We start from the raw sequence: 22,589 nt of genomic DNA, 5'->3' as shown, positions 1-22,589 counted from the left end.
TACTGTTAGCAAGTTCTTTCTATCTGTTATAGTCCTTCTCTTTTCATTCTAATAGGAGATGGAAAACAATTGTTCCTCTTTAAAACATTTTCTTGGTATGTAAAGATTTTATGTCACCTTTAACTAGATTTAAAGTAAACGAAATGATGTCCTTTGAACTTTGTGCTTAGCTTTCCTTTCTGATCTACTTTAGGTTCTAGCTTGGTTTCACAGAGTCTGCCCCTTAGTGATAGAGCCTTGACTGAATCTTTAGTCAAAGATTGGGTCCTCCTAGGGTTCTTGCAAGACAGCATATTATATATTACACATAATACAACTAATGCATTGCACCAAAAGTTATAGTGGAAACATTTCTAGAAGAGGCTCTGCCATTTACACAGGTATTCCCAGAACCTTCTGGAAGTAGCCTAGTGATCATGCAGTGGAGAGGGTACTGGTCTGGAACTGGGCTGCCTGTCTCTAGTTTGAGGTTTTAATCTTGGCGTAACTCTCTTGTGAACTTGCATAAATGGCTATGTTCTTATTTCTGTGGCCGTAAAATGATCTGGTTGCTAAGCCTTCCCCAAAATCGAAGATTCTGGAGCTGAGTCTAGCAGGAATTGGCAAACTATGGCCAACCCTAGGGCCAGATCTGGTTCTGCCCTTTTGTTTACATATCACCTACAGAACCTTTTATGCTACACCATCATTTGAATAGTTACAACAGATATAGGAAATACTATCTGTCACTCTATAGAAAAAGTTTGCTGCCCTCTGGCTAGAGCACTGGTGGCTCATGACTTTGTCATGTTCACCTTTGTTAGATAACACAGGTGTAAATGTTATTTATTTATTTTTTTAACAACTGGCCCCAGAGTTCCTCTTAGGGAGAGAAATTATTTTTTTTTTTTTTTTTTTATGAAAGAGCATATTTTGGAATAGAAGTTTGATGGGAAAGACTGAACAAGAGCCAAGACAACCAAAAAGATAGCCAGGCCCTTTTGTATGTAGGAGGCCATGATTTGCTCATGGTAGGAAAATGGTTTTCATGTCTAGGTGAACATGGTTTGTTATAGGGTAACTAGAGGAGGAAAATGGAATGAACCATAAGCTAGGCTAATTAAGTGGAATCAGAAATCTGAAGAGAGAGGTACCATGAGAAAGAAAAGCTCAGTGGAATTCTTTAAATTCTTGGTGGAGGGATTTCTGCTTCCACAGTTCATGAATTGAGAATCCATTTTAAAGGGGTGCAAAGGTCCCAATGAACACTAGTTGTTCCACTGGGTAAGTATTTTCCTGCTGCAAGTCTGTGTTGGAATCTACATTCTTTTCAGGTCTGTTCCTGAATAAGTTACTACTACTCAGCTCGCTTTGGGGCAGCTTACTTTTCCCTGCCTGTCCCCGATGAACATATTTGACTCTGACAGTTTTGCTAATTTGGCAAGGGCTAAGGAAATTCTAATCCTGTTCTCTAATGTTCTGGCCATTCTTCCCATCTAGGAATTTAATGAGTTTGCTCTCTGCTCCTTTAAACAGGTCACTGATGAAAATGTTAAATAGAACCAACCCTCAGAAATATGCATACCAATATAATCTTGAGTCCAGGGACTTTTCCAGCCCAGTTGCACAGTGAATTTGGTACTTTCACAACAGTTTGCATAAATGAATAATGCATAGAACAGGAACTGTGTCCTATAACAGCTTATGAATGCCCATTAGTCTTTCTCATTATTACCAGTTGTTCAAAAGAGTAAGAATTATTTTTTAAAACATTTTCATCCCAGAAGACCCGTAAGTCAGACATAAACTAAATGGATTTAGTTTGACCCCTGAGAGGTAGCTGTTATAGGATTAAAGAAAGGTAACAATCCCAAACCTAGAAGTTGACTCTAAGTCAAGTTGGCATTTGGATGTAAAAGAAGGGTGGCTTAAGGAGAAAGATGAATTTTCCTGGCTGTGTGTGTGTGTGTGTGTGTGTGTGTGTGTGTGTGTGGTGGTAGGTGAGAAATGGAAGAGTCTAAACAAGCTAGGATTATTAACTGTCTTGGAAGGTATTATCCAAAGTAGGATGTTTAAATAGCTCTGGTTATTTAATCTTGTCAAACTTCTGAGCTGAGAGAGCATGTTTTGAAGAGGAAGGAGTAAGTTCAGTCAGAATTCAGAGAGAGCCTCACACATTTGGAAAAAAGCCTTCCGAAACAGTTACTGGCTTCCAGTTGCTGACATCCCCGCTAAGGAGAATGTGTGTGCAGATGCCTTGTCAAGATGGAGATACAGCCTTCCTTTCTTAAAAAAAAAAAAAAAAAAAAATTATTTTATGATTTCATTTTTATGGGGTGGGATAGGCAGGACCACAATATCTACTGTGTCTTAAGAGGTCTTCATGCTTTTCCCCATCATCTTTCCACTGTTTCCTTGTTGATCATCAGAGTTAGAATCATTGTGAACTCATTGCCCTCATGGAGACATTAGCTCCTGTGATCCATATACCTTCAGTGGTCAGCTGACACTCTCTGCCATTTTACTGTATTTTCAGAAACACCTATAGCTTTCACCATTGAACGTGGATGGATCAAGGTTACATTCGGAGTTATGTACATTTTACTTAAAAAGTGTATTGGAAAAGGGATATTTTAAAATTGAGATGAAACTGAACATTTAAAAATGTCCAGAGAAAAATAATTTATTTTTATGGTTTACATAAGTTTTGAGTCACAGTATTAAAGAGACATACAAGCTAAAATGACTCTAGATTGCTTTTTTAAAATTTATTGTTCTTATTGTATATTTATTTTTCATTTGGGGGAGACAGAAGAAGCTTAGTGTCTTAAGAGTAGCCCTTTATCATATAATGTCTAGATATGATAGAATTAGCCATGGATGAGACAAACTGTTTAGGCAGAACTGACTCTGCACAACTGTGGGGAAAAGTTAATATCAGGGTACTCCTATCTTACCTTTGGCTCTTTTTTCAAGATTATTTTCAGGCATCTAGGTCTTTCATTCATTCCGAATGCTAGCCCTCCCTCTACCACTGCCTATTGAAACCTATCTGCCCTGTGTTCCATTTATGCAAAGGCCTTCTGGGTTACTGCCTAGGCTGATGACTAATAGGCATGTTAAACTTGTGCTCTTGGGAGGCTCTTGGAGTCTCACCTACCTCAATACCTTCTTGGGTATTCTAGACTCATTAGGTACTTTCTACCTTGACTTAGGACACAACTGTACATGTTCCAGAAAACAGCACACACCTTATTGTAATTCAACATACCCTGCTTTTCCCAGATGATCTCAGACTTTGGCTCAATCACCTTCCCAGATCCAATCACCTATATTCTAGGCTTGACCAAATTTGGGGTTCTATTTTCCTTCTCAATGCCTTCCATACTTAGGTACAGTATTAGACCAAACTGATACTCCACCCATACTCATAGGTTTTTAGACCTAGTAACTCTCCAAGCTCCATGATAACAGAAATCTAAAGCAGTAAATTCCATACTTTTTTAATTGATCACTCCATTGGTTTTAAAAAAATTAATATGTACCTGCAATGCATATATATATGTATGTGTGTAAATTATTTCTATATACTGATGTATGAATATTTTACATATCTTAAAAAGGAATGCAAAAGTTGAAAATTTGAGTGGATAACATAAAAATAATTGTGAATATAGTTCTATTTTTCCTGTAACCTAGTCAGTTGTCTTGCACACTTCCCATTGGAGACCAGTGACTCAGGCCACACCTAACCAAATGCCACATCTGAGCTAATGAATTCATGTATTAACTTTCCAAAATTATGTTTTACATTCGGTTCCTTAGAGTTATAACTGGAAGGAATGGCTCTCTGATGGGTTCATTCATCTATATGTATATAAGGACTTCCTGCACTTGACTTCCAGCCCTTCCTTATTTATAAATTGAATATATGTTTCTAATTAACTTGTTAACTTATCATTTTTAGATTGGGAGATAAGATGAAAATATAGATCTGAGTGAACGTGTTTGAGTAATATGACTAGATTCTACTTTTCCCACTTTTCTACCATCCTCTATAGCTTTAGTATAAATTTAGTATAAATTTGTTCTCTGAAACAAACTTTCTAGATGAAAATAACCACTGATAATGTCCCTATGAAAGGCAACCTAAAAGTTCATCTGTTGGAAATAGGTTTAAAAAAATACGGTACATTTATACAAGATGGGCTAGTAGTACTCATTAAAATCTTATTTCTCAGTGTTTAATGACATGATAACATTTTCATGATAGGCTATGTGAAAAAGGGCAAAAATATATATCTGAATATGTCTATAATGTGTATATGTATCTACATGTATAGATATGACTTTATAAAAAATCAGAAGAAAAAGCTAAAATGTTAACAGTGATTATCTGTCTGATTTTATGTATATATTTCTATATTTTCTTTATAAATGTTATTACAGAATTAATTAGAATAAAAAATGCTGTTAAGGAAAGGAAGAAAATGCTCAGGTTATGAGTTCCAGGGGTCATTAGGGCCACAAGTTTGGAAATGGTTTCCTCCCACAGATCTTTCCTAAGAGAGCAGCCTTTTTGGTTATGGTCTTCATTTTCTGTCCCTCTCCTGCCCACTTCTGTTTTCTCGTCTTTCAGTTTTGTTCCTCAGCAATTCCTAAACCCTACATCACCAGGGCAAGACTGACGTTCTTCCATGGGGTGTGGTTAAGACAGTGGCAGATGTTTGTACAAACTTCTTTTAAAAAATTCACTTTTAATATAAATTGTTTTTCTAATAGGATTCTGTAAAGGAGGCAGATGACTAGAAAATGTGGTTATTCTTGGCTTTCCCTCAGACTCACTAACCAGACTAGGGGCTGTCACTTGGGCCAAGCATTCTTAAGCAATTCCCTTTATGTGCACCTGCAGCCCTGTTGGAGCATCAGCAGAATGCCCACCCCATACTGAGACGTACTACTGCTCCCTTTGAGGGGAGAGAAGTGTTATAAGTAGCCAATACTTAGATTGTTTTGGGAGATAATTAAGCACATTGTCAACGATGCATATCCCAGAGTAAACATGTACTTAGTTATTAGACAACAGTGTACAAATTTGTAGGAGTGTCACTAACATTTTTCAGTCCACTCAAGGATAATGAACTGGGTAAGAGATTTATATGCCCAAAGAGTGCAACTAATTATAAGCCCCAAATAGCACAAAAATTAGTACATAATTCAAGTAGGCCTTGTACTTAGAATTGCTTCACATAATTAACACTCAAATACAAATTGGACCATCTGATAGCTTTGTCAAAGCAGAAGATTTTTCTGGAAGGTTCAGTAGTGCTGGGATACAAAGTATTTGGTTGGGAGACTTTTGATGATTTTCAATCATTTTGTCCTCACTGGTGTCCAAGGACAATGAATAAATATTTGAATTGGCAGTAGTGCAAATGCTGCAGCTGACAATAGGGCATAACCCCCTGGAGGGACACAGTAGTAGAAAAGACTTGAATAAATAATCTAGATCATTGTTTACAAATGTTGACTAAAAGAGGGCTCAGTTCTTTATTGGACTCTAGTTCTTTACCTAGTCTTCTGATCTAAAAATGGAATATCATAATAGGCAAGCTGTTTCTGGATTTCCATTTTTGTCTAGACTGACTAGCAGGTGGAAGTGATGGATGAATACATGCAGCTGAGTTCCTATAGGGATCTCTCACTACAGCTATATGTTCATTCACTTATTCATTCATTCATTTTAGAGGGAAGAAAGACAATAAAAGAAAAATTAGATAATTATTAGATGTAAATAAAATGTAAATCTTCAATAAATGCACGGAAATCCAAGTTCCATGAGGACAAGTCATTTTGTTTTGTTTTCCTATACTTTAATACCAAGAGTATTGCCTGCTGCATAGCAGATGCCCCAGAAATATGCACTGAATGAAGAAAAACACATAAATAAGTACATAAAATCAAATAAAGTGTTAGAGAGTGATGAGACTAGAATGACGAAAGGCCTTAATTTAGATAGGCGAGTTAGGGAGAAAGTTTTTTAAGAATTGATGTTTGAATAGCGATCTGAATGATGACAAGAAGCTAGCCATATGAAGTTCTAAGGTCAGAGTGTTCCAGACAGAGGTGAAGAAAAGCTTGATCATTTCGAGGAACATAAAGAAGGTCAGTGAGTTTGAAGGGGATAAAGAAAAAGGGAGAGAGTCTGGAGATGAGGCCAGGATCATGTGCAGGATCAGATCAGACATGGTCTTCCAGGCCAGGGTGAGAGGTTTGCATTCTAATCTAAGAGTAATGAGAAGCCTTATAGAAAAGATGTGATGCGATCTGATTTACTTAAAAAGATCACTGTGGGTGCTGTGTAGAAAATGACTTAATATTTAACTGTAGAAGTGGTTTCATCTATTAAATCTTTCAAAACTAGGTTCCTGTGTAACACATTTTAGAAACACTTTTTTGAGGAATACACTAGAGAAGAAATGATTTAGGGATAAACGAAGACTGTGGCTGTAGTAATGAAGAAAAATCAGATTTGAGGTAAATTCGAGAAGATTAGATAATAAGATGTGAGATAATAAGATGTGAGAGGTGAGGAAGCAGGATGATTCCCTGACTCTGGCTTGAGCACATGGATGGATGGAAAATGAAGAACGCTCAGTAGTAAAATGGACTTAGGAACAATAAACAAATACTTAACTGATTATGTAGTATAGTCCATATACTGCTTTGGATATTATAAGGAGTATATACAGATAAGAAAGGCAAACCCTACCCTCAAGGAGTTTGAAGTCTGCTGAGGGGACAGTAATTAAGAAAGTTAAGTAGAGAAGAACTTATGATGTGGCAAAATGTAGAATAGATAAACAAACCTCTAATTGGTACATCGCAGAAATATTTATTTAGGGCCTGAAGGAAATCAAGTTATGATTCTCCTGTCTTCTCACTTAATTGGGTTTTGAATATTTTCTTTTCGAATGGAAATATTCAGAGCATTCTTACTATAGTTAGTAAATGGGAACCTAAGGACGATAGTTTCTGTGTAAGTATGAATGAAAAATAAACTTGGCAGGAAAAGGGGACAAGAAAAAACCATCCTAGTCTTAACCTTGCCATTGGGTAGATTAAACAACAACAACATCTCATATAGGTTTATAATCAGGATTTATATTATCTCAGTGTTCTGGAACATCTCAAAAGGAAAATTCAAATTAAAGTAGTCCCAAGTACAGTATCCCAGGGCAATTGGCAGAAGCAAATGCAAATCTTCTCTAGAGAAAGGTAATCTTAACCTAGATCTCAAAGTATTCTCACAGGTAAATTTTCAAAATTTATGTTTTTATTTATTTATTAATTTTTTCTTTTTCATTGTTTCATTATGGCAACATTGCTTAATGAAATCCAGTAAGTTTCAAGTGTACAAAATTTATGTTTTTTTAAAAAACCATAAACTATACAAGGAAATCTGGCACTATGAGAGAAAGTCAGCAGAAATAACAGCAGAATCTATGTGCTATTAAAGAAATAAAAGAGCATCCTGAAAATAGAAAAGTACCCCAAAGTTTGGAAAAGAACTAATATAACCTCTATAACTAAGGATGTAAAAGTTTGAATTTAAACTCAATGGCTGGATTAAATAGTAGATTAGGCATAATAGAAAGAGAATTGGTGAACTCAAGGTAAAGAAAAGATAAAAAAAAATTCAGGTCAGAGAGACAAAAAGATAGGAAACAGGAAAGAGTGGTAAGTGATATGGAGGTTAGAAAGATAAGGTCTAAATGCGTCACACTTCCACAAAGAGATAATAGAATGGGAAAGAAAGAGGCAATATCTAAACATAATAGAATGCCTGTGAATTTTCCAGAATTGATAAAAGATACCAATCATTAGTTCTAAGAAACAGCATAAACATATAATTTATTTTTTTAATCTACGAGAAGCCCCATCATAGTGAAATTGCAGAATAACTAAGAAAACAAACAGCTCTTAGTTTGTGGAGAAGCATAAAAAGCCGTAGTATGTAAGAGGAAATAAAATGCCTTGAGAAGAGGACTTGAAAATTTGGTGGATGAAAGAGCATCAGTCATTTCAGAATGACACTAAAACAGTGGCAGAAAATTCTTTGAAATTTTGATGAAAGACTTGGAATCATAAAATATAAGAGCCAGAAGGGAACTTTGGCTCCAGGCCCAGCTCAGATGTCCAAGAGTATGAAGCATTTTTGTTTGTTCTGAGACCTCTGATTCTTCTGACAGAACGAGTCTTTTTTCTGAGCTTCTGATAAACGTTATATCGATGTTGCAGCTATCATCCACTCGGGGTACAGTGAATTGTTAATGATTTGCCACAGTCAGGGACTATATCTTATTCATCTCTGCAACCCTAGTGCCTAGTGTTATGTCCATTATTGATTTATTCCTTCCACAAATATACTTTGAGTTCTATTATATGTTAGGACTACAAAGATGACTAATTCCTAGTACAATATGGATCTAGACTCAGGGTCAGCATCTGGGGGAAATGTAGAAAGTAAAGAGACATTGCAACAAATGTTGTGTGATCAGTGTCACTGTTGGGATTATAAACAATTTACTAAGAAGAAAATAGGGTGATATCCAACCCAAGGTATGTGTTTGGAAGGGGAAGTGCAACAACGAAAGGTTCCCTGAGGAAGTGAAGGCTTAGAAGCAACCTGAAAAATGAGTTTGAGGTGGGCAGAAAGAGAAGATGGAATCCTTTCTACATGGAAAGGCCTGAAGGGAGAGAGAGCTGAGTCTATGGAGATAACTGTTTTAGTAAAAGAGCTCATGAGATTCCCACTGAAGAAATTATACAGAGAGTAACGGGATCTCAGAATACAGCATAGTTGCCCTTGCCTTAAAAACATATAGGTTTTTAAAGAAAAGAATGGATTGCAAAGAGTTTGGGGCAGCTACAGTAAAGAGCAGATGTTGGGGCTTGAGGAAAGAAAAAGGGACAGGCAGGCCCTAAATCCTGTGACTTATGTTCATATAGAAGGCCATGTAAAGATAGACACAGACCCAGAAGGAAGATGGTCATGAGACTGTGGAGGTAGAGATTAGAATGATATAGTTATAAGCCAGGAATGTCAAGAATTGCTGACCTTCACCGAAAGCTGGGAAGAGCAGAGAAGCTGATTACTTAATTTTGGATTTCTGGCCTCCAGAACTGTGAGAAAAATAGGCATACCTTGGAGATATTGTAGGTTTGTTTCCAGACAACTAGACCTCTGCACTGAAGCAAATATTGCATTAAAGTAAGTCATACGATTTGTTTTTGTTTCCCAGTGTATATAAAAGTTATGTTTAAATGGGCCCGAAAAACACCTTAGACCAGGTGGATTTAATAGATATTTTCAGAGCATTTCACCCCGAAGCAGAAAAATATACATTATTCTCAGGTACACATGGAACATTTTCTAGGATAGACCACATGTTAGGATACAAAACAAGTATCAGTAAATTTAAGATTGAAATTGTATCCACCATCTTCTCTGATCACAATGGTATGAAACTAGATATCAGGTACAAGAAAAAAATTGGAAAATATACAAACATATGGAGGCTAAATAACATGCTACTAAACAATTAATGGATCAACAATGAGATCAAGAAAGAAATCAAAAGATACCTACGGACAAATGAAATGAAAATACAATGACTCAAAATCTATGGGACACAGCGAAAGCAGTCCTAAAAGGGAAATTCATAGCAATTCATCAAAAAAACAAGAAAAAGCTCAAATAAACAATCTAACCCTAAGCTTAAAAGAAATAGAAAAAGAACAGAAACGAAGCCCAAAGTGAGTAGAAGGAAGGAAATAATAATGATCAGAGGAGAAAAAGATGAAATAGAGTCTGGAAAAACAATACAAAAGATTAATGAAAACAAGAGCTCATTCTTTGAAAGGATAAACAAAACTGACAAACCCTTAAGCAGACTCATTAAGGAAAAAAGAGAGAGGACTCAAATAAATAAAATGGGAAATGAAAGAAGAGAAATAACTACGGACTCCACAGAAATACAAAGGATCATAGGAAAATACGAGCAAGTATACACCAACAGATTGGACAATCTGGAAGAAATGGATACATTCCTAGAAACATACAATATCCCAAGACTGAGTCAAGAAGAACCAGAAAATTTGAACTGACCGATTGCCACTAACAAAATTGAATTAGTAATCAAAAACCTCCCCCAAAATAAAAGTCCTGGACTAGATGACTTCATAGGTGAATTTTACCATTCAAAGAAGAATTAACACCTATTCTTCTCAAACTATTCCAAAAAATTCAAGAAGAGGAAAGGCTCCCTAACTCCTTTTATGAGACAACTATTACCTTGATTCCAAAACCAGACAAAGATATTACAAAAAAAGAAAACTATAGGATGATATCTCTTATGAACATTGATGCAAAAATCCTCAACAAAATATTAGCACACCGAATTCAGCAGTACATTAAAAATATCAGATACCATGATCAAATTGGATTTATTCCTAGGATGCAAGGTTGGTACAATATTCACAAATCAATTATGTGATATACCACATTAACAAATTGAAAGATAAAAATCATATGATCATATCAATAGTTGCAGAAAAAGCATTTGACAAAATCCAGCATCCATTCATGATAAAAACTCTCAGCAAAGTGGGAATAGAGGGAACATACCTCAACATAATTAAGGCCATATATGACAAACCTACAGCTAACATCATACTCAATGGGGAAAGGCTAAAAGTGTTTTCCTTAATATCAGGAACAAGACAAGGGCGCCCATTTTCACTACTCCTGTTCAACATTGTATTGGAAGTCTAGCCACAGCAATAAGACAAAAAGGAGAAATAAAAGCTATTCAAATTAAAAAGAAAAAAGTAAAACTCTCGTTATTTGCAGATGACGTGATGCTATATATAAAGAACCCTAAAGATTCCACCAAAAAACTGTTAAAACTGATAAAAAATTCAGTGAAGTAGCGGGTTACAAAATTAATATTCAGAAGTCAGTGGCATTTTTATATACCAATGATGAACTTTCAGAAAGAGAAATTAAGAAAATAATCCCATTTATGGTTGCTTCAAAAACAATAAAATACCTGGGAATCAAAATGACCAAGGAGATAAAAGACCTGTAATCAGAAAATTATGTCATTGAAAAAAAAAATTCAAGAAGATACAAATAAATGGAATCATATACCATGCTCATGAGTAAGAAGAAACAATGTCATTAAAATGGCCATACTACCCAAAGCAATCTATAGATTCAATGCAATCCCTATCAAAATACAATGGCATTTTTCAGAGAGCTATAACAAATAATCCTAAAATTTACATGGAACCACAAAAGACCCTGAATAGCCACGGCAATCTTGAGAAAGAAGAACAAAGTTGGAGATATCACACTACCTGATATCAAACTATACTATAAGGCTGCAGTAACCAAAACAGCATGGTACTGGCATAAAAACTGGCACATTGATCGATGGAACAGAATAGAGATGCCAGAAATAAATCCATGCCTATAAGTTCACTTAATATATGACAAAGGAGGCAAGAATATACAATGGGGTAAAGACAGTCTCTTCAATAAATGGTGTTGGGAAAACTGAACCACCTTCTTACACCTTCTTACAAGAATAGACTCAAAATGGATTAAAGACTTAAATATAAGACCTGATACCATAAAACTTCTAGAAGAAAACATAAGCAGTAATCTCTCTGATGTTGCTACTAGTAATTTCTTTTTGGACACATCTCCTCAGGCAAGGGAAACAAAAGAAAAAAATAAACAAATGAGACTACATCAAATGAAAATGTTTTTGCACAGCAAAGGAAACCATCAACAAAATGCAAAGACAGCTGACTGAATGGGAAAAGATATTCGCTTATGATACATCTGTTAAGGGGTTTATATCCAAAATATATAAAGAACTCATACAACTCAACAGAAACAATCTATTTTAAAAATGGGCAGAAACCCGAATAGATATTTCTCCAAAGAGGAAATACATATGGCCAATAGACATATGAAAAGATGCTCAAGGTCACTAATCATCAGAGAGATGCAAATTAAAACCACAGTGAGATATCACCTCACACCTGATAGAATGACTATCATCAATAAATCAAATAACAACAAATGTTGGCAAAGAATTGGAGAAAAGGGAACCCTCATACTGTTGTGGGATTGCAAATTCGTACAGCCATTATGGAAAGCAGCCTGGAGGTTTCTCAAAAAATTGACAATGGATATACCTTTTGACCCAGCAGTTGCACTTCTGGGTACTTATCCAAAGAAAACCAAAACAATAATTCGTTGAGATCTATGCACCCTTATGTTCATGGCAGCATAATTTACAATAGCCAAGATATGGAAGCAACGTAAATGTCCATCAACAGATGATTGGACAAAGAAATTTTGGTTCATATATACAATGGAGTATTACCCAGCCATTAAAAAAATGAAATCTCACCATTTACAACATGGATGGACCTAGAGGTTATTATGCTGAGTGAAATAAGTCAGACAGAGAAAGGTAAATAATATATGATTTCACTTATATGTGAAATCTAAGGAAAAGAACAAACGAATCAAAAATAGACTCAAATATAGAGGACAATCTGGTGATGGCCACAGGGGAGAGGAGTTGAGGGGCTGGGAGAAAGGGGTGAAGGGTTAAAGAAGTACAAATTAGTAGTTGATAGAGGATCTCAGGGATGGGGAGTACGGCATTGGGAATGCAGTCAGCATTAATGTAATAGCTAGGTGTAGAGCCAGAAGAGAGAAAAAGCAATCGGGGATCATTTCATAAATTATGTAAATGTCTAACCAGTGTACTGTATACTTGAAATTAATAATAAAATTTTAAAAAGTTGTGTTTACATTATACTGTAGTCTATTATGTGTGCAATAGTATTATGTATAAGTAAATGATGTATATATCTTAATTAAAAATACTTTATTGGTAAAAAATGCTAACCATCATCTGAGTCTTTAGCAAGTCATAATCTTTTTGCTTGTGAAGGTTTTGCCTCAATGTTGATGGCTGTTGAAGGGTAGTGGTTGCTGAAGGCTGAGGTAGGTGTGGCAATTTCTTAAAATAAGACAACAATAAAGTTTGCTGCATTGAACAATTTCCCTGTAGCATGCAATGCTATTTGAGAGAATTTTACTGGCAGTAGAACTCCTTTCAAAATTGGAGTCAATTCTGTCACACCCTGCCATTGCTTTGTCAAGTAAGTTTTATGTAATATTCTAAATCCTTTGTTGTCATTTTTACTATCTTCACAGCATGTTCACGAGCAGTAGACATGCAACTCTTCCTTTTACTTGAACACTTAGAGGCCATAGTAGGGTTATTAATTGGCCTAATTTCAATATTGTTATGTCTCAGGAAAGAGGGAGGCCCAAGGAGAGGGATAGAGAGAGGAATGGCTGATCGAGAAGTCAGAACACACACATTATCAGTTAAGTTTCTGTCTTAGATGGGCAGGGTCTGTGGCACCTCAAAACAATTACAAGAGTAACACCAAAGATCGCTGATCACAAATCACCTAGCAAATATAATAATAATGAAAAAGTTTAAAGTATTTTGAGAATTACCGAAATGTGACACAGAGACACAAAGTAAGCAAATGCAGTTGGGAAAATGGCACTAATAGATTTGCTTTATGCAGGTTGCCACAAATCTTCAGCTTGTAAAAAAAAAATATAGATAGATAGATAGATAGATAGATAGATAGATAGATAGATAGATAATATTTTTGAGGTGCAATAAAGTGAAGTGCAATAGAATGAGGTATGCATGTATAAATTTCTGTTGTTTTAGGCCACTCGGTTTGTGGTACTTTGTTACAACAGCCCTAGGAAACTAATACAGTGACTAATATAGTATGTGTTTAGGTGGCACCATTTTCCTCTGTGTTCTGCCTTGATCTTTAAAATATTGGAAAGATAGCTACTCGAACTTCCTTCTCATCTATCTACTTCTTTTTTCCTATGAATTCTAAATGCTGTATTTTCTTCTCCACATTGCCTGTGTTTAAGATTATATATCTGTGGCTAGGTGAAGAGCCAGAGGAGAGAAAGAGCAATTAGGGGGATCATTTTATAAACTAGATAAATGTCTAACCAATGTACTGTATACTTGAAACTAATAAAATAAAATTTAAAAAAAAGAACAGCAAAAAATATTACATATCCTTGCTTAAAAATATTCACATACCACTCCTAAAGACCATATTATGCAGTCTTACTATGCAATTCAAGACCATCGACCACTCTACCAGTTAGCAAAAGCCCACATCACACTGTCAGCTAAGGAATGTCGTTTAGAACACAGGCCTTGCAACACTTCAGTTGGGCCTTGCAACAACAGTTTACCCAAACCATTCACTTGAGAGCCTCCTCCTATATAAGCGGTTTGCAGTATATTTCATCATTGCAGTTTTTAAGACCTTGCTTGGAATCTCCAGTCTATTCAGGATACTCTGCCAAAGGTGACTGGCCTGGAGCAAAACAGAACAATCCTTTGAATAGTGAAATAAGAGTCCGGGGCTGCAGGAGCCAAGCTGGAGAAGGTAAAGGGACTGGGTGTACAGTCCCACTGAAATCATATTTTTTGTTACCTCTCCATTCAGACAAGAGGAGGTTACAGAAAGCATAACCTCTCATTTCCTGACTCTGCTTAGGTGCATTTCACATTCTCAGCATCCAAGGAAACTCTTCAACTAAATATATTGTTAGAAAAAAAGAAACAAGACAACATACATTTATATCCCTTGCTGCCTAAACAGAAACAAGACTGCTGAAAAACAAAATTTATTCTCCAACAGACATATTTTCTGGTCATTACTTTTTGCCCAAATTACTGGTTTGTGTAAACAAACTAGGGCTTGTGTAACCAATTCCTGTTATCTGGTGGGGAAAAAATCTAAAAGCCATTCTGTGTGAAATGCTCTTTAAAAAAAAAAAGAACCTCTTACATTTTTTCAAAAAGATATTTTGAAAGACTCTGCCTATTAATCATCAGGAATATTTTAAAGAAGTGATGTTTTCTTTTGTGTGTCTTCAAGTCACTATAGCAACTGGATCACTCACTTTCTACTCATTAATCAGGAGGCACCAGCCAGAGAATCTATCTTTCCCCCTAGGTTTGGAGCCTTTGTCTATTACTCTACCTTATAAAAACGTCACAGATTTTGGAAATAGTTTTTTTTCAAAAATATTTCCCTTGATCTGAGAATTTTGCTGTGTTCAGTACCATGTTCATTACTATACATTTTTTCCTCTGCACTATTTGATGGCTTCTGTGTACTACTAGGTATGTTTTGATTACTCCTTTCTCCGTACTTCTGTGCTTTTATTTCTTACAGCTTTGAGAGGTTTTGCTAATTCTCCAGAGATGTGTGATAGATTAAACCCTTCTATTTCCTCTTTCTTTTGTATATGGTCAGCCGGAAGAGTAGTGTGCAGTTAAAAATGGAATTTTGTTTCCTTTAGTGTTTGTTTTAAATTCTTCCTCCTTCTCAAAAGTCAGCAATCCCATTGTGATTTTTAGTACTAACACTTGGGCCTGCTGAAACAGTGATGAGTGATGAGCACAATTGGTAATCATCTGATGGCCTGAGGGACTCAGTGACCATCTTTCCAGGGACCCATACACTCTTTGAATACTTGGTTTGCATGCCAGTTGCTGGATGGCTCTAAAGGTCATACAAAATAGGGATGGAGGACCTTGGAGTGCGTATAGTCCAGAGGCTTCTAACCAGAATCTAGTTTGCAGAAATGTTCTGTCGGCCAGCACAGTGTTGACCCATACTATGTTTAAAGAAATCAAAAGATTTCCCATGAAAGTCTGGATTACTTTAAGTTCTGCCTGCAACAGTTGATGGGCTGAGCAGCAAATGACTCCTCTAGGTGGGTGTTCCCCTATGGGCCTGAGTCCCTAGCTGGCCCACCTGACCATGGTACCTGCCTGGCACCTGTAGGTATTTGAAATTAGGACCTTTGTTCTTTTTTGATTTCTACTCCTCTCCTCAATTTTTACTGATACACCAAAACCTAGATTTTTCAGGACTTGGCCAAAGCTAAGAGCTAATTAGTGGTAGCTTGAGAACTAAGTTCAGATTTACTGACCACTAGCCCAGTGTTTCAGGTTCTTTGAAGATCAAAACTATGTCTTATTGTGTTTCTCCTGTGGAATGGAGTACACACTAAGTACCCAGGAAATACATTTTAAACTGACTATGACTATAATTATACAAATCCATGCAGGTGATCACCAGAAAAGATTGTAACAACTCTTTTCACTGTGGGATTTTTGAAAAACTGTGTGTTATTTAGAATAAGAAGAGAATTTGTTTTCAGGTATAGCGAAACACATGACCGGGTGCTGATCATGCGTATGTGTACATGTGTGGGATGGAGTGGGCAAGAAAAAGGGGGGGAAATACATTCTCCCAAAGTGGCAGCTTTTCAAGATTTTTCAACCGTAATAGATTGAGCCAAGGGCTTGGAATTATGAACAAGATGAAAGAGGTTAGAAGCAGCATTATGATCACGGCACTGGTATATCTAGAGAAGGTAGTGAAAGATTAGAAACATTTTTATGTTATTTGTTCCCCCACCTATTAATGAATGGCACATGTCCTGGTCTCCAGCACACAGTGAGTTTATTTACCCCTCCAATCCCATGTTAGAACAATGCTATGTGTATGATATAAGAGTAGGCCCCCAAGTGTGTGCGTGTGTGTGTGTATGTGTGTACCTACAAGCATGCATGTAGGTTTTGTGAGAGCGGGCAATTAAATGCTGAATAAAAAGTCATACTCCAGCTTTTGAGAGACCTTTCTCCTTGGATCCATCCCTAAAGAGAACAAAAATTAATGAACAAATCCTGATTGTTTTGATGCCACAGAAAATAAAAGGAAAAGTTGGCCATAAAAGAGAACTCAGGCTATGGTAATACTTAATCTAAATGATTCATAGGGGAAATGAACTTGATATCATAATAAAAAAAAAAGTAGCATCTGCCAATGAGGTAGGCCACCACCTGCCACCAAGACATAGTGTCTTGCAGGGACTTGCAAGGCTGGAGGTACTCCGCTGTCGTGCCTACAAAGGCCTTAACACAGGGGCTTTACAGTGATAGAGAAAAGATTTTATGGAACAGCCAAACACCCAGTCTCTACCAAGCCAAGCTCTTCTTCCTAATGAACCTCATGTGACCGCTAACATCATTCCAGTGGCACTTAGGTCTAAAAACAAGAGGGATTTCACAGTAGGATTAAGTCTACATAAAAACACATAAAGTAGAAAGCAGAGTGACAGTTATCTGCCAGATTCGGGGAGAGCTCAGACCTATCTTAGATTGGCTGTCTATCTAGTGTGATTCTTTCAGATAATTGCCAGCTATCTCTTCCCTTCATTTCATGTTTTACGGGCTCGATTGTTCTGTGAAAACTCTTCTTTTTTCCTTCTCCATGGCATAGGGACACCCCAGGACTAGTTTGCAGGGTGCACTTAGAATAAGAGTTCCATTTTTTAAGGGTGGTTGTTTTGCAGTCGGCTGATTCCTCTCTCAGACACTACAAAGATTCTGTCCCTAAGACCATTGTTCTTCCTGTCATTTCAAAGCTCTCCAGGGGCCTTCATTCATATTGGCAGGTGATACGCTATTTTCAAGTCGTGAGTAATCATAGTAATTCGGCATTTTTCCTTATTAGCACTTTTGAATGGAGAAAGTGTATGGAAGCTACTCATCTGTGCTGTCTCTTTTCTCTAGGTTTAGAGCTTTTATGCTCCAGATGGGCTATGTTGTTTGTCCAAAGGGATTAAATGAAAGCGTGTCTACCAATCTTTCTAATGGTCACAAATTACATGAATGAGAATGCTCAGCATTTCTTTTTTCACTTTGAGAGAAGCTACTAGCTGTGTGGGAAAGCTATTGTTATTTTTATTCCTGGTTCCTGAGACACTATTGAAGGAGACATTCTCAAATGATAGGCGCACATGTGGGTGCCAAAGTGCATGAGTGTTTCTTCTTGGTGATGGGGCAATTTTCCAAAGCATTGATACATTTTAGGAATCTCCAGTATTTTCTGAAAAATTTAATACTGATTGAAGGGTGGCAAACTTGATCGCAGAAGGCTCAAAAGTTCATTTATTTTGATATGTGTTTAGAAGGAGACAGGATTCAGTTTTCATGAAAACACCACCATGAAATCCAGTGTTCTTTACTAATTCTATAAAAGATGAAAGGGCTTATTTTGCAGTAAGAATTAAATGGGCACACATTTAGAAACATTTGGAGATACCTGTAATTTATCCAAGCCACCACGATCCCTCCTTTAGGCCCATTATTGCCAATTATATTGACACGTAGTAAGTACATGTAATTATTTTTTTACAGTGTACTGTTTACTTTATTCATCTAACATTTTGGCTGTAAGCTTTGCTCTCTTTTTGAGGAAATACATTTATTTGGCCTACTATGTGGATATTTCTAAGCACTATGCTTGTGTTTCAATGTCTAATAGATTATTTAAAAATTATACTTTCTTTGACCAGGGCTACATTTAATAAATACCTAAAGGGAAGTGTGAGGAACTTTTCTATGTTTAAGCTACTTTTAGAAGCTGTAGATCCTAAATGTCTGAAAAATGGGCAGACATGATAAGGTAGGTATCGGACAGAATTACAAATCAGAAAATATGTGGCTTGAATGGGCACCAAGTGCCAATAATTTGTTCTCTTTACAGGGTTGCAAACTTGGGTGGTTTTCTTTTAACATTTCATTTGAAAATGACTTCAAACTTATAGTAAAGTTATAAGAATAAAACCATATACTCTTTACCCTGTGTCAACTATTAACATTTCGTCCCATTTGCTGTATAATTTGCTCACTTGTTCTCTCTTTCTCTCTCTCTTTCTCTTGTGTGTGTGTGTGTGTGTGTGTGTGTTTTCAATCACTGAAAGACACATGTATCGTGGTCCTTTACCCCTCAATATTTTAATGTATATTTCCTAAGAATAAATATATTCTCTTGTATAACCACAGTGTAGTCATCAACTTCAGGAAATTCAAAGTTAATAAATATATTTATCTAATCTGTCTATATTCCAGCTTTTTTCAGTGAACCCAGTAATGTCTAGTAGAGATTTGTGTTAGGATCACATACTGCATTTAGTCATCTTGTTTCTTTAGTCTAATCTGGAACAACTCCTTGGTGCTTCTTTATCTTTTGTGACACTGGCATTTTTCAAAGGCAACGGTAACTTAAAAAAAAATTATTTTGGAATATGAAGCTCTTTTTAATTAAAGTGTAAGTGGAATCTAAACTAAACAAATGAATAAACAAAACAGACCATAGATACAGAGAACAAAAGGATAGTTGCCAGAGGGTTGAGCAATGGGTGGAATGGGAAAAAAAGTGAAGAGGATTAAGAGGTGAAAGCTTATAGTTATAAATAAGTCATGGGGTGGGGTGGCTCCATAGCGTAGTGGTTAGCATGTCTGCTTTACACGCAGAAGGTCCTGAGTTCGCGCCCCAGGCGGAGCCATGGACCATACCCTGGGTGCGCTGAGTGCACGCCCCGCCCTCAGAGATCCAGCTCTCAAGGGGAAAATGGCAACATCCATGGGTCAGGGGTGGAAGTGGGGGGGCGGGAGGGAATCAAAGAGGGGGGGAAAAAAAATAAGTCATGGGATGTAAGGTACAGCCTAGGGAATATAGTCAATAATATTGTGGTAACTTTGTACAGTGACAGGTGGCTACTAGACTTCTCATGGCGATCACTTTGTAAGGTATATAGATGTCAGATCACTATGTTGTACACCTGAAACTAATATAATATTGTATATCGACAGAAACGTTTTTATAGCACATTCCTTATTTAGCATTTGCCTGACATTTCCTCTTGTTTTGATTCAGGTTAAGTGTTCCATGTTATGTGGTGTCCTTTTTAAGGTATCATATCCAAAAGTAACCAAATCCATCTGTCCGTCTTTAGTGATGTTAATTTGCACAAGTCTTGGTTTTGCATTCCAAGAAATTTCCTCATATTTCAATTCAGTACAACACTCAGCCCCTGAAGCTGGTGAACATTTCCTTTAAAACAACTGAAAGAAAGCTAGTCCAGGAGAGATAGGAAGAGGAATTTCAGAATTCAGAATTTCAGAATTCAGGATCAAGGCAGGAAGTGATTTTTGAGATAATAAAACAACATTAATAATTACGCCATTAATATTTATAAGAAATGCTAACATTTGAGCCTTTACCATGTTCCAAGCACTTTATTATGTATTTAAATTGTATGTTAGTTTACTATTGCTGTCTTAATAAATTACCACAAATTTAGCACCTTAAAACATTACAGATTTATCATTTTACAGTGGGTTAGAAGCTAGTATGGGTCTTACTGAGCTAAAATCAGAGTCCTGAGACTCTAGGAGAGGATCTGGTTCCTTGGTCATTTGGATTGTTGGCAGAATTCAGTTCCTTGCAGTTGGAGGACTGAGACCTATTTCCTTGCTGTCTGTCAGCTGAGGGATGTATCCAGCTTTTAGAGGCCACCCACATTTCTCACCTTTGGCGGGAGTGGCAAACTTCAGCTAGCTTCAAAGCTAACAACGATGGATCTCTCATCTCTCTGACTACAGCTAGAAAGGGTCTCTACTTTTATAGCTCATGCGCTTAGATTCAGCCCACCTGGATAATCTAGGATACCATCCTCATCTTAAAATCTTTAACCTTAATCACATCTTCAAAGTCCCTTGTGTTGTATAAGGCAACACAACATAGGTTCCAGGGATTAGAGTGTGGATGTGGTTGGAGGAGTCATTCTTCTGCTGACCACAGATGGATTACCTCACTTAGTACTCACAACTATGCTGTGAGGTAGGTACCAAAATTATCCCCAGTATCCATGATGCTAACAAAATTTAGAGATGTTAAATGAAATTCCCAGGATCACACAGCTGGTAGGTAACAGGCTGGGGCAGGATTAACTTTAAGCAGAGGGTTTTATCTAACCTGGAGGATTAAAATTTTTATTTTAGCAGCAAAATCCTTAACCAAATGGAAACTTATGAAAAATAAAATACCTAAAAAAGATGAAAGCAAAGCTGTCTTAGCTAAATTAGGAGAAGTGGATGGTGGGGGAGGGAGGGCTTCACAGAATTGGGGGCAGACCACTGATCCATCCAGTCCCCCTGCTTCCAGATGAGGATGTGAGGTCTGGAGACAGTTGTAAAATGATTTGCCTGAAGTGAGCTCTGGGACTGGAGTCTGGCTCTTTCACTCCCCACAAGGGCTCTTTGAAACCATTAACCACAAATTTATCTATTAGCGGTCTGCCTATTTGTTTTTTCAATACAAAAATTATGTATTGAGCATCTACGTATGGTCAGCTGGATTCTAGGTGCTGATGATACTACAATAAAGATAGTGAAGTCCCTGCCTGCTTGTAAGTTATGTTTTAGTGAAGGGAAGAAATGCAGCAAACAAGTTTTAAAAAGTAAATTAAAATCTAAATATCAGGTAATGGTATGTCATTTGCCAGAATTAAAATAAGGTGATTGATGTGTGTATGTGTGCGAGGTGGGGTGGGGGAGAAGGAGACAGAGAGAGACAGAGATAGTCTGGCTTTAGATTGGGTGCTGATGGGGGAGTCTCTTAGCAGATGATATTTAAACTGAGATGTAACGACAGGAAGGAGCCAGCCGCATTAATATCTCGGGAAGAGCATTTGGGGGGAATGAACAGCTAGTGCAAGTACTGGAGGTAAGAATGAGCTGGAAGGAATCAAGACCAGGACCCACTAGGTAGCTGGAGGGTGAGGATGAGGAGAGAGAGGTAGGTGATGAGGTCAGAGATGTGTAGGGGTGGGTTCCTTTGATTAACACACACATCTGTTGGTTGTCAAGCACCATCTACTAGTTCTAGCTTGAGCCAGACATTGAATTGAGTAAAGGACTACTGGCTTCTTGGCAGAGCAAAAGCATAATGCCCAGTCAGTGAGGTGTTTGTTCATTGGACAGGGTTGCAGTGCTTTTCCCCAGTTACTTACTAAGTTCCCATGTGGCCTATTCCATTAATATCACATTTGGGCACATAATGTAACAGTTGGACAATGGCTTTGGGTAACTGTCATTAGCCATGGTAAAGTTAAGCTGTTACTGACTTCATGGTTCTGATTTGAATTTTAATATTCAAGAGCATAATTACTATACACAGTCCCAAGGAATAATTGACAGATTTATGTTTGTAATCTCAGTAGGTCAAACTTCCCATTTGTAAAACTTTCAGTTGCTCCTTTGCCTAGCACATAAAACAAATTTACTTCTGAACTGAGACCTTGTATGCCAAATTTTTACAGTCTTAAATATAGCATTTTATCATTACCATAAATGGTTCTTGACTTACCTCCCGCAGACCCTTTAGTGCTGAAAGCAAGAGGCCTCCCTAATTCACTTGTTTCAATTCATAGAAGATTTCTAAGTTGAAGCCAGGTCATTTGGATAATATTTCAAATGTACAGGCTGAATTTCTGCTAAACATAATAAATCTGCAATTTAGCAGCTAGCATG

The 22,589-nt window shown here is 36.9% G+C and overlaps 1 protein-coding gene across 3 annotated transcripts in view; it reads right to left on the bottom strand.

The window, feature by feature from the left end:
- The window catches only part of PCSK5 (proprotein convertase subtilisin/kexin type 5), a 396,723-nt gene that overhangs the window by 42,964 nt on the left and 331,170 nt on the right, over positions 1-22,589 (bottom strand). The gene's annotated exons all lie outside the window — the stretch shown is intronic.

Source organism: Pteropus medius, unplaced genomic scaffold (genome assembly GCF_902729225.1).
Source record: "Pteropus medius unplaced genomic scaffold, Ma_sr-lr_union100, whole genome shotgun sequence".
Lineage (NCBI taxonomy): Eukaryota > Metazoa > Chordata > Mammalia > Chiroptera > Pteropodidae > Pteropus > Pteropus medius.
This window is presented reverse-complemented; position numbering and strand designations above follow the sequence as displayed.